General features: G+C 38.9%; 1 long non-coding RNA gene across 1 annotated transcript in view; it reads left to right on the forward strand.

The window, feature by feature from the left end:
• The window catches only part of LOC146396454 (uncharacterized), a 330,069-nt gene extending 328,215 nt beyond the window's left edge, over nucleotides 1-1,854 (forward strand). Inside the window, exon 7 of the long non-coding RNA XR_014828382.1 lies at nucleotides 1,628-1,854. This is a non-coding gene — a long non-coding RNA (uncharacterized LOC146396454). The remainder of the gene's footprint in view (nucleotides 1-1,627) is intronic.
• The last annotated feature ends 11,020 nt before the right edge of the window (nucleotides 1,855-12,874 follow it).

Here is a 12,874-nt window from a genome sequence, read left to right on the forward strand (position 1 = left end):
CTGAATGCACGGAGCCCAGCTTTGGGGGGCTGTGTGTTATGAGGAAGGAAGGACCAACAGCTGGGGTCAACAGCCCTGTGGCTGGACCCTGGCTTTACACCTTAGTCAATGGAAGAGTGTGTGTGAAGACATTCACAGTATCTGATGCCATCCTCTTCCTCTTCCTCTCCTTCTTCTTCTTTTCCTCCCTCTTCTTCTTTTTCTTCTTCTTCTTCTTTTTTGCTTTTTAGGGCTGCACCTGCATCATAAGGAAGTTTCCAGGGTAGGGGTTGAATTGGAAACACAGCTGCCGGCCAAGGCCGAGCCACAGCAACACAGAATCCGAGCCGCATCTGTGACCTGCACCACAGTTCACAGCATCGCCGGATCCTTAACCCACTGAGCGAGGCCAGGGATCCAGCCTGTGTCCTCATGGATACTAGTTGGGTTCACTTCCACTGCGCCACAACAGGAACCCCCATCTTCTTATTTTTTAAAGGACGCTATGAAGAAAAAAAAATTAATCCACTCTCCTCCCACATACATATTATTTTTACCATGTAAAAATATTGGAAGTTTACAACATATTTATGGTATACATGTACAACTTAGAAATTATTTAAGTTTTAACCTTTAAGCATATAATTCATTTTTAATATTTAGATTGGTGATGTTAAGAACTGGCATATTTTTGGAGTTCCCACTGTGGCTCAGCAGGTGAAGGAACCAACATAGTCTCTATGAGCAGATTTGAACCCTGGCCTTGCTCAGTGGGTTAAGGATCCGGCGTTGCTTCAAACGGCAGCGTAGGTCACAGATGTGGCTTGGATCCCAAGTTGCTGTGGCTGTGGTATAGGCTGGCAGCTGCAGCTCCGATTCGACCCAAAGCCCAGGAACTTCCATATTCTGTAGGTGCCACTGCAAAAAGAATTGGTGTATTTTCAAATATGAGTGCTTATGGCTATGAGAGAAATTTCTTATAGTCAGGCAGACAATATTGGAAATCTAGCTTTTCACACATAAAAGGTCATATAACTAAAATAAAGGGTCAAGTGCCACCTTCAAGGAACAAAGCTCAGATACATAAAGTAAGACATGATGTGAAAGTAACTAAACCCTTATAAAATCATCAGAGATCCTATTTGGTGCAGGAACAATAAAAACCTTCCCCTCCATAACAAAGTCAGTGATTTTTCTCCTTTTAAATTGCTCTTACTTTCTTTCTCATTTCACACCCTGGCTCGTATGCTTTCTGGCCCTGAAACAGGTTGAAGTGAAAACAGGAAAACATAATTTCTCCCACTCTGTTTCCTGCCAGGTCAGCACTAGGAAGTGCTAAGGACCTGGAGGTGTGGACTCAAGTCAGTTCCTGAAACCTTCCTAAACCAATTTTGTTCATTCCCTGAGGAGGAGACTTGCTGTGAATAAAATGTTGTGGCCCAGACCAAGAAAGAGCCTTGACAGTAAGAAAATGCATTAACATGTATTACCACATTAGTAAGCCAAAGGGAAAAAAAAAATAGGGTAATCTCAAGCAATGCTGGAAAGCTATTTGAAAATAAAACTCAACATCTGTTCGCAAATGAGAAATGTTTTTAGCACATTTGGAATCAAAAGAAGTATTGGAATAAATCCTTGTGTTTTCTAGGGAAAATAACATATAAATAATGGAAAAGAGGACAAAGATTTATTATTCTGTGTAGATGATGCATCAACCAGTAAAGTGAGTAAATTACTTTGACGACTATTTAGAACCAAGAGATTTTAAGTGCAAGATTGTAATACCTACATATGAAAATAATTAGATGTTCTCTTTATAGAAATAACAACTTATAATGTGAGTGGGAAATATTCTGTTTATAATATCAAGAAAAATGAAAACATCATGAATAAAAAATAACAAGAAATGTTTTAGAAAAAAATTGAAGGGCATAATAGTAAAAAATGAGTGGATGTGGAAATGGTGTGTTGTCTTATTGCAACTAGCACAGTTTATTTCTTTAGCTGTCCCAGCCTTGGGGTGCGAGAGGTAAGAGATTGTAACTGTGTTATTGGTATTAAAACTCTCTTTTCAGTATATGCCTTGAGCGAAGATTTTTGGACTTTCGAGTTGTTAATCCTTGTCTTTAAGTTGTCAGTCTCCGTTAGAAGCCACCAGTCCCTTGAAATTCTCATACCCTGTATACCCTTCTACACACAGGCCACTCAGATTTCAAAGCTTTGCCTGTAATGGGCCCTTTAGTACATGTGATCACAGCCAGCCAGTGCATGCCTCTAGCTGCCAGAGTTCCAGCCCTTAATTGGACCAGATTTTTCACTGCTGTCAGCACCAACAAAGCAGTAATATAGCGTGCATTTCACCAATTTCCTTAGAATGGTTGTTGATTTCATTAGTTTGGTTGTAAACATGAAAGTGTAACCTATAATGTTAAGAGTCCAACAAAACATCGTAAGCAAAAGGATGATGGGTTTATAGAGATAGGACGAATTATTAAAAGGATGATGGTAACTGACAGAATCGCTTAAGGTGCTAGAGAAATAGGTGTAGAAGTTATGCAGAAAGGAAGAACACCTCACGTTCTGCCTGAGCACCCTTAGGCTACTGCTGGGAACTAGCTAGTGCTTATAACTAGTGCTGGAACATTACTGCTCCTACAGTGGCTATCACTGCAGCTGTTGAAAACTGGAAGTAACTGCTGCCTCTATGACTATCCATCAACACAGTGTTAATTTCCAATCATAACCTGAGGAAGGGTGTGTCTGATTGGCATGGCATAAACCACGTGACCACAACTTGAGCTAGGGAGGCTGGGCATGCAAATATTTTATATTTACATGTCTTCTGAGGAGGTAGCCTTAGCTTCAGGAAAGGGATCTCCTCTGAGACACTACTCATGCTATAAAGGTCACTGTTTTAAAGTGCAGAATAATCATTCTATAGGTTGCCTTTTCATTTTGTGAATAGTTTCCTTCACTGAGCAGAATCTTTGCAGTTTTATGTCTTCCCACTTGCTAATTTTTGCTCTGATTGCTTTCGCTCTTGGTATCAGATTCAAAAAACCATCGCCATCACCTATGTCAAGTAGTTTACCACCTGTATTTTCTTCCAGGAGTTTTATGGTTTTATGTTTTACATTCAAGTCTTTAATTCATTTTGAGTTAATATTTGTGTCTGATTTTGTGTAGTGGTTCAGTTTCATTTTTCTGCATGTGGCTATCCAGTTTTTCCAATAGTACTTATTGAAGAGTTTTTTTTTTCTCCCTGGTATATTTTTGGTTTCTTTATTATAAAGTAACTGACCATATCTGCGTGGGTTTACTCCTAGGCCCTCTATTCTGTTCTGTTAATCTGTGTTTTCATGCCAATATGATACTCCTGATTACCATGGTTTTGTAATATAGCTTGAAATCAGGAAGCATAATGCTTTCAGCTTTGGCAATTTGTATGGTTCCACACAAATGTCAGGATTATTTGTTCTATTTTGTGAAAAATGCCACCGGAATTTTGATAGGGCTTGTGTTGAATCCGTAGATTGCTTTCAGTACTGTGGACATTTAAAAAAAATTAATTCTTCCGATCCATGAGCATGGGATATCTTTCTATTTATTCGTGTCTTCTAATTTCTTTCACTAATGTCTTACAATTTTCAGTGAGCAAGACTTTCACCTCTGTGGTTAAATTTTTTTCCTAGATATTGTATACTTTTTGATGCCTATTGTAAATGGAATTATTTTCTCAAATTTTCTTTCCTATTATTATTCTTAGTGTATAGAAATACAGTTGATTTTTGTATACGGATTTTTTTTTTCTGCAACTTTACTGAATTTGTGTGTTAGTTCTAACCGTTCTCTGGTATCTTTGTGGTTTTCTATATATATGATAATCATGTCATCTGCAAATAATGACAGTTTTGTTTTATCCTTTTTGGAATTATGATGCATTTTATTTCTTTTCCTTGCCCAATTCCTTGGAGGACTTCCAGTAACATGTTGAGTAAAAGTGGTGAGAGTAGGCATCCTTATCTTTTTTTGATCTTAGAGGGAAATTTTTACCTTTCACCATAGAGTATGGCTTAACTGTGGGTTTGTCATATATGGCCTTTATTATGCTGATGTTCATTCTCCCTTACCCACTTGTTGAGTTTTTATTATAAATAAATGTTGATCAACATAGTTTTATATTTTTATTTATACATTTGTTTTAAATCAGATAGGAGAAGAAAAGTGTTAAAAACAAAAATGCATTCAAAAGAAAAAGTAAATGTATTCATTTTATTGCAAGAATAGTAATAAACAATATCCAAGATGTTAAAATGTAAAAAACAGTGTCTTGGAACTTATGCTAAAAATACTGTGCAACTTCCAAAATCAGTGTTTTTATTATGTTGAAACACAAAACTTGTACCAAACTATTACCCTAAAATTGGCTGCATTTCTTAATGGTTCAAATCAGGGGCTGGCTAATTGCAGCCTGTAGTCTAAATCTGGCCTGCAGCCTGGTTTTGAATGACCTGTAAAGTAAGAATTATTTTTACTTTTTTAAAGGATTGTAAAAATAACCAAGCAAACACAAAAAAAAATATATGACAGAGACCAAATATGGAATGCAAAGCCTAAAATAGTTAATATCTAATTCTTTATAGAAAAATTTGGCTGACCTCTATTCTAAAGTAATACAGGGCTGATTATACTAATCACTAACAAGTAGACTTTTAAAATGACTAGTTCAAATGTTAAATATTCTTGATTCACCACATCTTTTGCATCCCAAGAACTTTCAGGTGTCCCTAAGCCTTCCCCTCAAAAAAATACCTGAAAGTTCTGCTTATTAAGGAGTTAGATACAAACAACATAATAAATGGTATTTCTTAATAGCTTAATAGCATAATACACATACTTATTTTAAGTGGCACCTTCATTTCATTTTTAAATAACGCAATTGATAGATGTGTGTCTTTTAGGCCTGTATAACTTTTTAAAGCCTGAAATGAGGTGAGACACCACCATTCTCATTTCTTATTCTACAGTGATTTTCACACTTGCTTTTAAATATAGCTACCACTGAAAAATCATCTTCACAAAGATAGAATGTTGAAGGAATATGGCACAAGCTAATGTTGAAATTGCAAATTACTCCTACCTAGTATCTTTCACAATGTCATACAGATATTTAGTATCATTGTGTTTGCCTGAAGAAGCTAATATATTGCTACAAACTTGTGAGTTTCCTATGGCAATCTGATATGCCTTGGCACACAGTTTGAGAACTATAGGAACAGTTGATTTATTATAAAAGAGTATATACTTCATATCGTATCTGCTTGGAAGAACAACTTTGAACATCTGAGCCATTTAAATTTTGTCACATGATGTATAAGTCAATAACGCCCCCCCCAGCACCCCAGGATCTTTTGGAAAAGATTTTGCCATCTACTCCTTAGCAGAGGCTGGAGCATTTTTGGGGAAATTTGTTGAGAATGTCAATGACATTGCCAATAATATTCTGGTACGAATTTCATGGTCCCTTTCATTCTCCTTCACTTTCTCAAAAATAAAATTAATAAAATAAATAAATAAAACAAACATGTGAAACTCAACCTTTAAAAAAAATAGAATTAAATAGGAATTACTAAATGTAGTAAAACTGGTTCTAGAGGCAATTTAATTCCCCCGAAGAAATTCAAGACATTATCTAAGGCAATGGAAGAGTATCTTTAGAATAATTAAAAGAGGTAACCCTCAATGGTGAATACTTTGAAAACAATAACATTTACATGGATTTGCATGCTCTGCATTGTTTAAAAAATAAATTCTAGAGTTCTTGCCTTGGCTCAGCGGAAGTAGACCTGACTAGTATCCATGAGGACGCAGGTTCAATCCCTGGCCTTCCTCAGTGGGTTAAGGATCTGGCGTTGCCGTGAGCTGTGGTGTAGGTCACAGATATCGTTCGGATCTGGCATTTCTGTGGCTGTGGTGTAGGCTGGCAGCTGCGGCTCCGATTCGACCCGTAGCCTGGGACCCTCCATATGCTGCAGGTGTGGCCCTAAAAAAAAAAAAAAAAAAAAAAACCCAATTAATTAAATAATTAATTCTCTAGATCATACAATCTTATTCAAAATATAACAAATTTGGAGTTCAAAATATACCTGAGTTCTCATCCTGCCTTAATCACTCACTAACAGTGTGATCTTGAGCAAGTTTCATAACTTCAGTGAGACTCATTGTGTCATAGTTAAGCACATGATAATAATAATGTCTTTCATAAAGGCATGATGTGAGTGTTATAAATCCATTCATTCAAAGTACAAAACCTACCACAATGAAGACGCCTTTCACATGGTAATTACTTCAGTTTATACTGTTATCAAAAAAACCAAAGTAGGAGTTCCCGTCATGGCGCAGTGGTTAACGAATCCGACTAGGAACCATGAGGTTGCGGGTTCGGTCCCTGCCCTTGCTCAGTGGGTTAAGGATCCGGCGTTGCCGTGAGCTGTGGTGTAGGTTGCAGATGCAGCTCGGATCCCGCGTTGCTGTGGCTCTGGCGTAGGCCGGTGGCTGCAGCTCCGATTAGACCCCTAGCTTGGGAACCTCCCATATGCCGAGGGAGCGGCCCAAGAAATAGCAACAACAACAACAAAAAAGACAAAAGACAAAAAAAAAAAAAAAAAAAAAAAAAAAAAACCCAAAGTAAGTGTGGAAGTATAAGGATTTTCATCCCACTCATATTGTACAATTTTCAATTTTGTGATTCAGGAGATAGCAAACTTTTTAAGAAACAGGATGCATGCATCTTCCATAGAACCCAGATATATGATGAATGTGGAAGAGTTATTTAGTAAATCTATTTATTCCTTACTTCCTTATCGAGCACTTATTACGCTCATATAAATAAAACTGAAAAGCAAATCCCGAGTGCTTAGTTCTTGTCTTGATTTGACCACTAGGTAGCAGCAACATACAGGGAAGAACACTCAAGGTCTGACTTCCCTTGTAGAAATTAGCTGGTCTATATAAGCATAACCAGTGGGTTAACTTCCCTGCTGCAGGTAGTGTCCTGAGTTACTTCCTAATTGTCACCATGAATGCATTTCACAGCTGGTGCTAATGAAACAAAACCAGAGCCACCTCAACAGGATTTTCAGAGTGAGAATCAAAAATAAAAAAAAAAAAATTAGTGAAAAAATATTACTAAATAAACAATAGAAAGCAAAAGTGCTCCCATTAAAAAATAAAATGAACTAAAAATAATTTAAAAGTTCTCACTGGTACAGTGGGTTAAGACTCCAACTACAGCGGTTCAAATTGCAGAGGTGAAGATTCAATCCCTGGCCCAGCACAGTAGTTTGAAAGGATGCAGCATTGCCGCAGCTCTGGCATAGGTCACAGCTGCAGCTTGGATTCAGTTCCTGGCCTGGGAACTTCCATGTGTTGCACACATGGCCATAAAAATAAAATAAAATAATAAAATAAAATAAAATTGGAGTTCCCATTGTGGCTCAGTGGTTAACGAATCCGACTAGGAACCATGAGGTTGCAGGTTCGATCCCTGGCCTTGCTCAGTGGGTTAAGGATCCTGTGTTGCCGTGAGCTGTGGTGTAGGTCGCAGATGTGGCTCAGATCTGACGTTGCTGTGGCTCTGGTGTAGGCTGGCGGCTACAGCTCCAATTTGACCCCTAGCCTGGGAACCTCAATGTGCCACGGGAGTGGCCCAAGAGATGGCAAAAAGACAAAAAAATAAAAAATAAAAAAATAATAAAATAAAATAAACATGTTCCCATTGCAATTGGTACCACATCCAGAGCTCAAATCATCTTGTCCTCTGTATTTGTATCTGTATCGTGATCCACTGGTGAGGTTTTTTTTTTTTTTTTTTGCTTTTAACATTTAAACAAAATATATTATCATCATTCTTCAAATTTAGTTGTAATTTTCTATAGGGTTATTTATTTTAACCAATTAGAACCGGAACATAGAATTAGCAATGATTTTTCTAAGTTCTAATTTTTTTATTTGGGGATAATTTCAGGCTTACAGAAAAGTTATAAAGATAGTACAAAGACTCTCCAACTAGTCTCCTTATGAGGATATTTTATCTCTTGCTGTAACCTTGATGGCTGATACCATTCCCCATAGTTGAGAGAGTAAAGGCTACAATAATAATTACTCCAGATATGACTGTACCTGTAAATGGATTGTGTAGGATGGTTTTAGGCATGTACCTTTATCCAGCCGAAACTTTCTGTATCTAGTCACTGCAAAGAAACTCAATATGTGAGAGTTCCTTTTGCTTGTCTAAGCTTTTAAGCCAAGTTGTTTTTTATTATTTCTTTTGTGTGTGTGCCCGCAGTGTGTGTGTTTGAGTGAATAGTTGCCTACTGAACAACCAGGAGAATAGAGAGGAATGCCTATTCTTCAGGAGAATAAAGACAGGCTAGATTTTGAAGGGATTGCTTTTGGAATGCCACTGCCTTCCTTAAGTTATAGAAAAAGTTGGAGATCTAAATGAATGCTTTCCTATGCTTTGCCACACAAGAATTCCCAAATACCATTCGGGCTAGGAAAAATGTACTTCTTGAGAGAGGGACATGTTTTATAGGTACAATAGTGATTCCCAGAATGAAGGAGGAGAGTCACATAGGAGAATTTAGAAGAGTCAGCTAATTTCACAGACAAGTACCAACAGAAGAACTATGGACAGGGGAACCGCAGGTTCTCAGGAGAGATCTCATTTACCCCCATGGACCCTAGTAGAGCCCTCCTTCATCATAACCATGGAGCAAGTTTAGGCACCAGGGTAAATACCCACAGAGCCTGCTCAGGGAAGGATTATATTTCTTGGATGCTTTGCCATTAGGCTAAAATAAAAGTACAAAAATAAATAAATAAATAATAAATAAATAAATAAAATAAAAGTACAGTGTTAGGAATTCCCATTGAGCCACAGTGGAAACCAATCTGACTAGTATCCATGAGGATGTAGGCTCGATCCCTGACCTCGCTCAGTGGGCATTGCCATGAGCGGTGGTGTAGGTGTCAGACTCAGCTTGGATCCTGTGTTGCTGTTGCTGTGGTATAGGCCGGCAGCTGTAGCTTCAATTTTATCCTTAGCCTGGGAACGTCCATATGCTGTGAGTGCGGCCTCAAAAAGCAAAAAAAAAAAAAGTACAATGTTAAGTGTTTATTTTTCTCCTATGTTGTAAAGTATGCAGTGGTTGGTAGGAAAGAGCTGTTTGCAGGGAAGCGTTCTCTGCAGGAGGCCCTTTCTGTCTTGTCACTAACCTTACAGCAGGCACCCCCATGCTCTACTCCTCTCCAGGCCCAAGCGCATCTTTCAGATCTTTGAGTCACACAATACCTTGCCTACCTTGTTGGTTCCTTCCGTAGATCAAAGTAGAAATGAAGAATAAGTGATTAACATATGAGCAGATCTCTTCCCTAGCTTCCCTTTCAGCAATCTCCCGAACAAACCGTATGACCAAACCATGTGAGCAAGATAATATCTAGAAGATATCTAGAAGAAGCTCACGAGGAACCGACAAGCCTGCACACAGTAGGGGGATAGCAATGACACTGACGCCCTATCTCAATGATTAGCTGAGATTACTTCCCTTTTCCCTTTAAAAGCTTTCATGGCTGGGAGTTCCCTGGTGGCTCAGCAGGTTAAGGATCCGGCTTTGTCACTGCTGTGGCATAGGTTCAGTCCCTGGCCCAGGAGATTCTGCATGCCACAAAATAATAATAATAAAAATAAATAAATAAAAGATTTCATGGCTGAGCAGAATCTTCAGAGATGGTTTTGAGGGGGACGCTGAGTCCACAGTCTCCCCAGATTGCCAGCGTTCTGAGTAAAGGCAATTTTCCTTTCTACCAACTTTTGTGAGTATTGATATTTTCGAGCAGTGAGCAGCCAGGCCTGATTTAGTAACTTTTTTTTTTTTTAATTTTCCCTCACCCTTCAATAAAAATCTGACATATGTATAAACCTGTGTCTGGAATAGAAGGAAATAGACCTGCTTGTCTGTTTCACCCTCAGTGGCAACCAGCAGCTAAGTACAGAGTTCAGTGATAAGAGAGGTGGTCAGAGGCAGAGCTAGGAGTGAAGTTGAGGATGGAGGTCCACTAGGGGTTAGGAGCAAGGAAACCAAAAATATGTACATAACAAGAATAAATCTGAGGTGGAAAGATTTAAAGCAGGATGCTCTCACACCTGGCCGGTGATCACATTACCTATAGAATCTATAAGGCATGGATGCCATACCCCACCACAAATCTGCTCCATGAATCACCCAGTTTGGATGTACCTTTGGACAGCAGCCCAGGTGATTCTGAAAATCCACTGAGTGTAAGAATTTGGGCTCCCTTTAGGTGACAAGCTGCCTTGCAGGTATGACGCACGTATGGATCCTGCCACAAGTGGGGACAGCTTACAGAACTTGTGAGATGCAATACCTGTCACTGACCCCAGAGTTCTGCCTGAGTCCAGCCTAATTTGTACCACATGTCCTCTCGTGCTCCAGCCTGGGGCCATGTCCTTGTTGCCTGGGTTCCTGGCTGTAGATAGAACAGGGACCCAATATACAGATTCCATCCGTTCGGATTGGGCCTTTCTATATTTCCCTGGCTTCCACTCAAGGCACAAAAAGAGAAGAGATTTATCTTTTAAACTAGCTGCAACTCTCTGTGTGTGTGTGTGTGTGTGTGTGTGTGTGCGTGTGTGTGTATGTGTATATATATATTTTTTTTTCCCTATAAAATCTGTGCTGTGAGTTAAGAGTGTTTTCCAAGCCTGGGAAGCCTCTTAACAGCTGGCATGTGTGATCTGGATACTGAACTGCTCCTTCTGAGTGGTTTGGCTCATTTCACTGCTTGCTGCTGAAGATTTTTAAGCTATACCATATAAGTGGTATGATTTTCAGGGAACTGGCATAATTATGCACAAAGGGACCTCCTATTTTGAAAAGATCTTGCCCGCAATCCATACATATAGTATGTCTTCTAATCTTGCCCTCATGATATCTTTTATTTATATTTATTTATTTGTTCATTTATTTTTGCTTTTGAAAGCCGCACTCGAGGCATATGGAGGTTCCCTGGCTAGAGGTCTAATTGGAGCTACAGCTGCTGGCCTACGCCACAGCCATAGCAACGCAGGATCTGGGCCACGTCTGGGACCTACACCACAGCTCACGGCAACGCCGGATCCTTAACCTACTGAGCGAGGCCAGGGATGGAACCTGCAACCTCATGGTTCCTAGTCGGATTCGTTTCTGCTGCACCACGATGGGAACTCCATGATCTCTTTTAAAAATTTAAACATCTTTGTTTTTCTGCTTACCATAACTTCCTGTTTTTTAATTAAGAACACTTTCCTCTTATTAAATCAATTATGACTCTAATGTAAGACTTAAAAGTACAGACTTCCTGCAGTGCCTTCTGATTTAGTTATATTTAATATTCTTAGTTTGGGACCCTGCTGTATATTAAGTGTTTTATATATATATCAGTAAATGGATTCTGAGATGGTATTCATATACTAATTATATAAGTCAATGAACAAAAAGATTAGCTTACCCACAGCATCTCAGGACCCCATCTTTGGGCACTGGTATAAAAAATTAAGACTGCATGAGGTTATAATAAAACTCAGTGGATTCCAATAGTATCTGTACTCGGTGAATTAGTGCTTTTATAAGAGGCCCCATAGAGTCTGCAAGGACCCTTCCAATATATGAGGATGCAAGAAGTCTGGGACCTGGAGCAGGGCCCTCACACTACTCTGCTGATATCCTGACCTCAGACTTCTAGCCTCCAGAACTTTGAGAAATATTTTCTACTATTTATAAACCACACAATCTACTATTTTGTTATAGTAGCCAGAATGAAGTAAGACGCTTATTATAGCGGTCTATGCCTGGTACCTACTGAATTGATTACACCATTCCCTTTCTCCAACGCCATCCTTAAGTACTAATTATTCATGGGCAAAATTAAAATTATAGGTGTTCCTATATTGGTTCAGAGGGTTAAGAAGCCCGCTAGTATCCATGAGGATGAGGGTTTTTATCCCTGGCCCAGCGGGTTGAGGATCAGTGGGTTAAGGACCCAGCATCGCCTCAAGCTGCGGCATAGATCACAGATGTGGCTCAGATCCGGATTGCTATGGCTGGATTGCACAGGCCACAGCTGCAGCTCCTATTTGACCCCTGGCCTGGAAATTTCCATATGCCACAGGTGCAGGCATAAAAAGGAAAAAAGTTAAAATTATGTAGTTTGATATTCACGATAACTTTCATGATCTAGCTATCAATCATTCAAGGCCCATTTTCATCCAGTTTGCTCTTTGAATCCTCTGCTTCACCTAGACTACACAATTTTCTCATTCCTGGAAAAATGTCTTTGCATAGGAGTTTCCACTCTTCAGAAAGGGCAGCCGAACTTTTTCCCACACATCTGCATTCTACTTATAAGCTAACACTTAGTTTACACTGGGCTCAAACCTAAAAGCCTTTCTTGACCTCCCAGGACTGAAATGTTCTTTCCCAAAATTTCTATATGATTGAAGGCCCGTTTCATTATTTTGGCCCTTGATATTCATTGTCGGCATTGTCAGAGAATTTTATATCTATGTTTGTATGTTGTTATCTCAGTTATGTTGAAAGTCCCTAAGGGTAGAAATTTGGAGCTTTCTTCATTGCAATCTCTCAATTGCACCCAAACAGTGCCTCTCACACCACACTCAAATATGTATTGAATTGATTAGTACACCCAACAGAAGTAGCTGTAGTATACATATAGTTGAATATCTAACTCCCTGTTTATAACAGTGAGGTATTTTTTAATATGAAAAAAAGTTAGTATTAACTCTAGTAAATTATTTTTTCATTTTCATAATTTC

This window comes from Sus scrofa, chromosome 14 (assembly GCF_054392235.1).
Source record: "Sus scrofa isolate SSC_HxYL_T2T_F1_AM1 chromosome 14, Sscrofa_HxYL_maternal_Yorkshire_Landrace_v2.0, whole genome shotgun sequence".
Lineage (NCBI taxonomy): Eukaryota > Metazoa > Chordata > Mammalia > Artiodactyla > Suidae > Sus > Sus scrofa.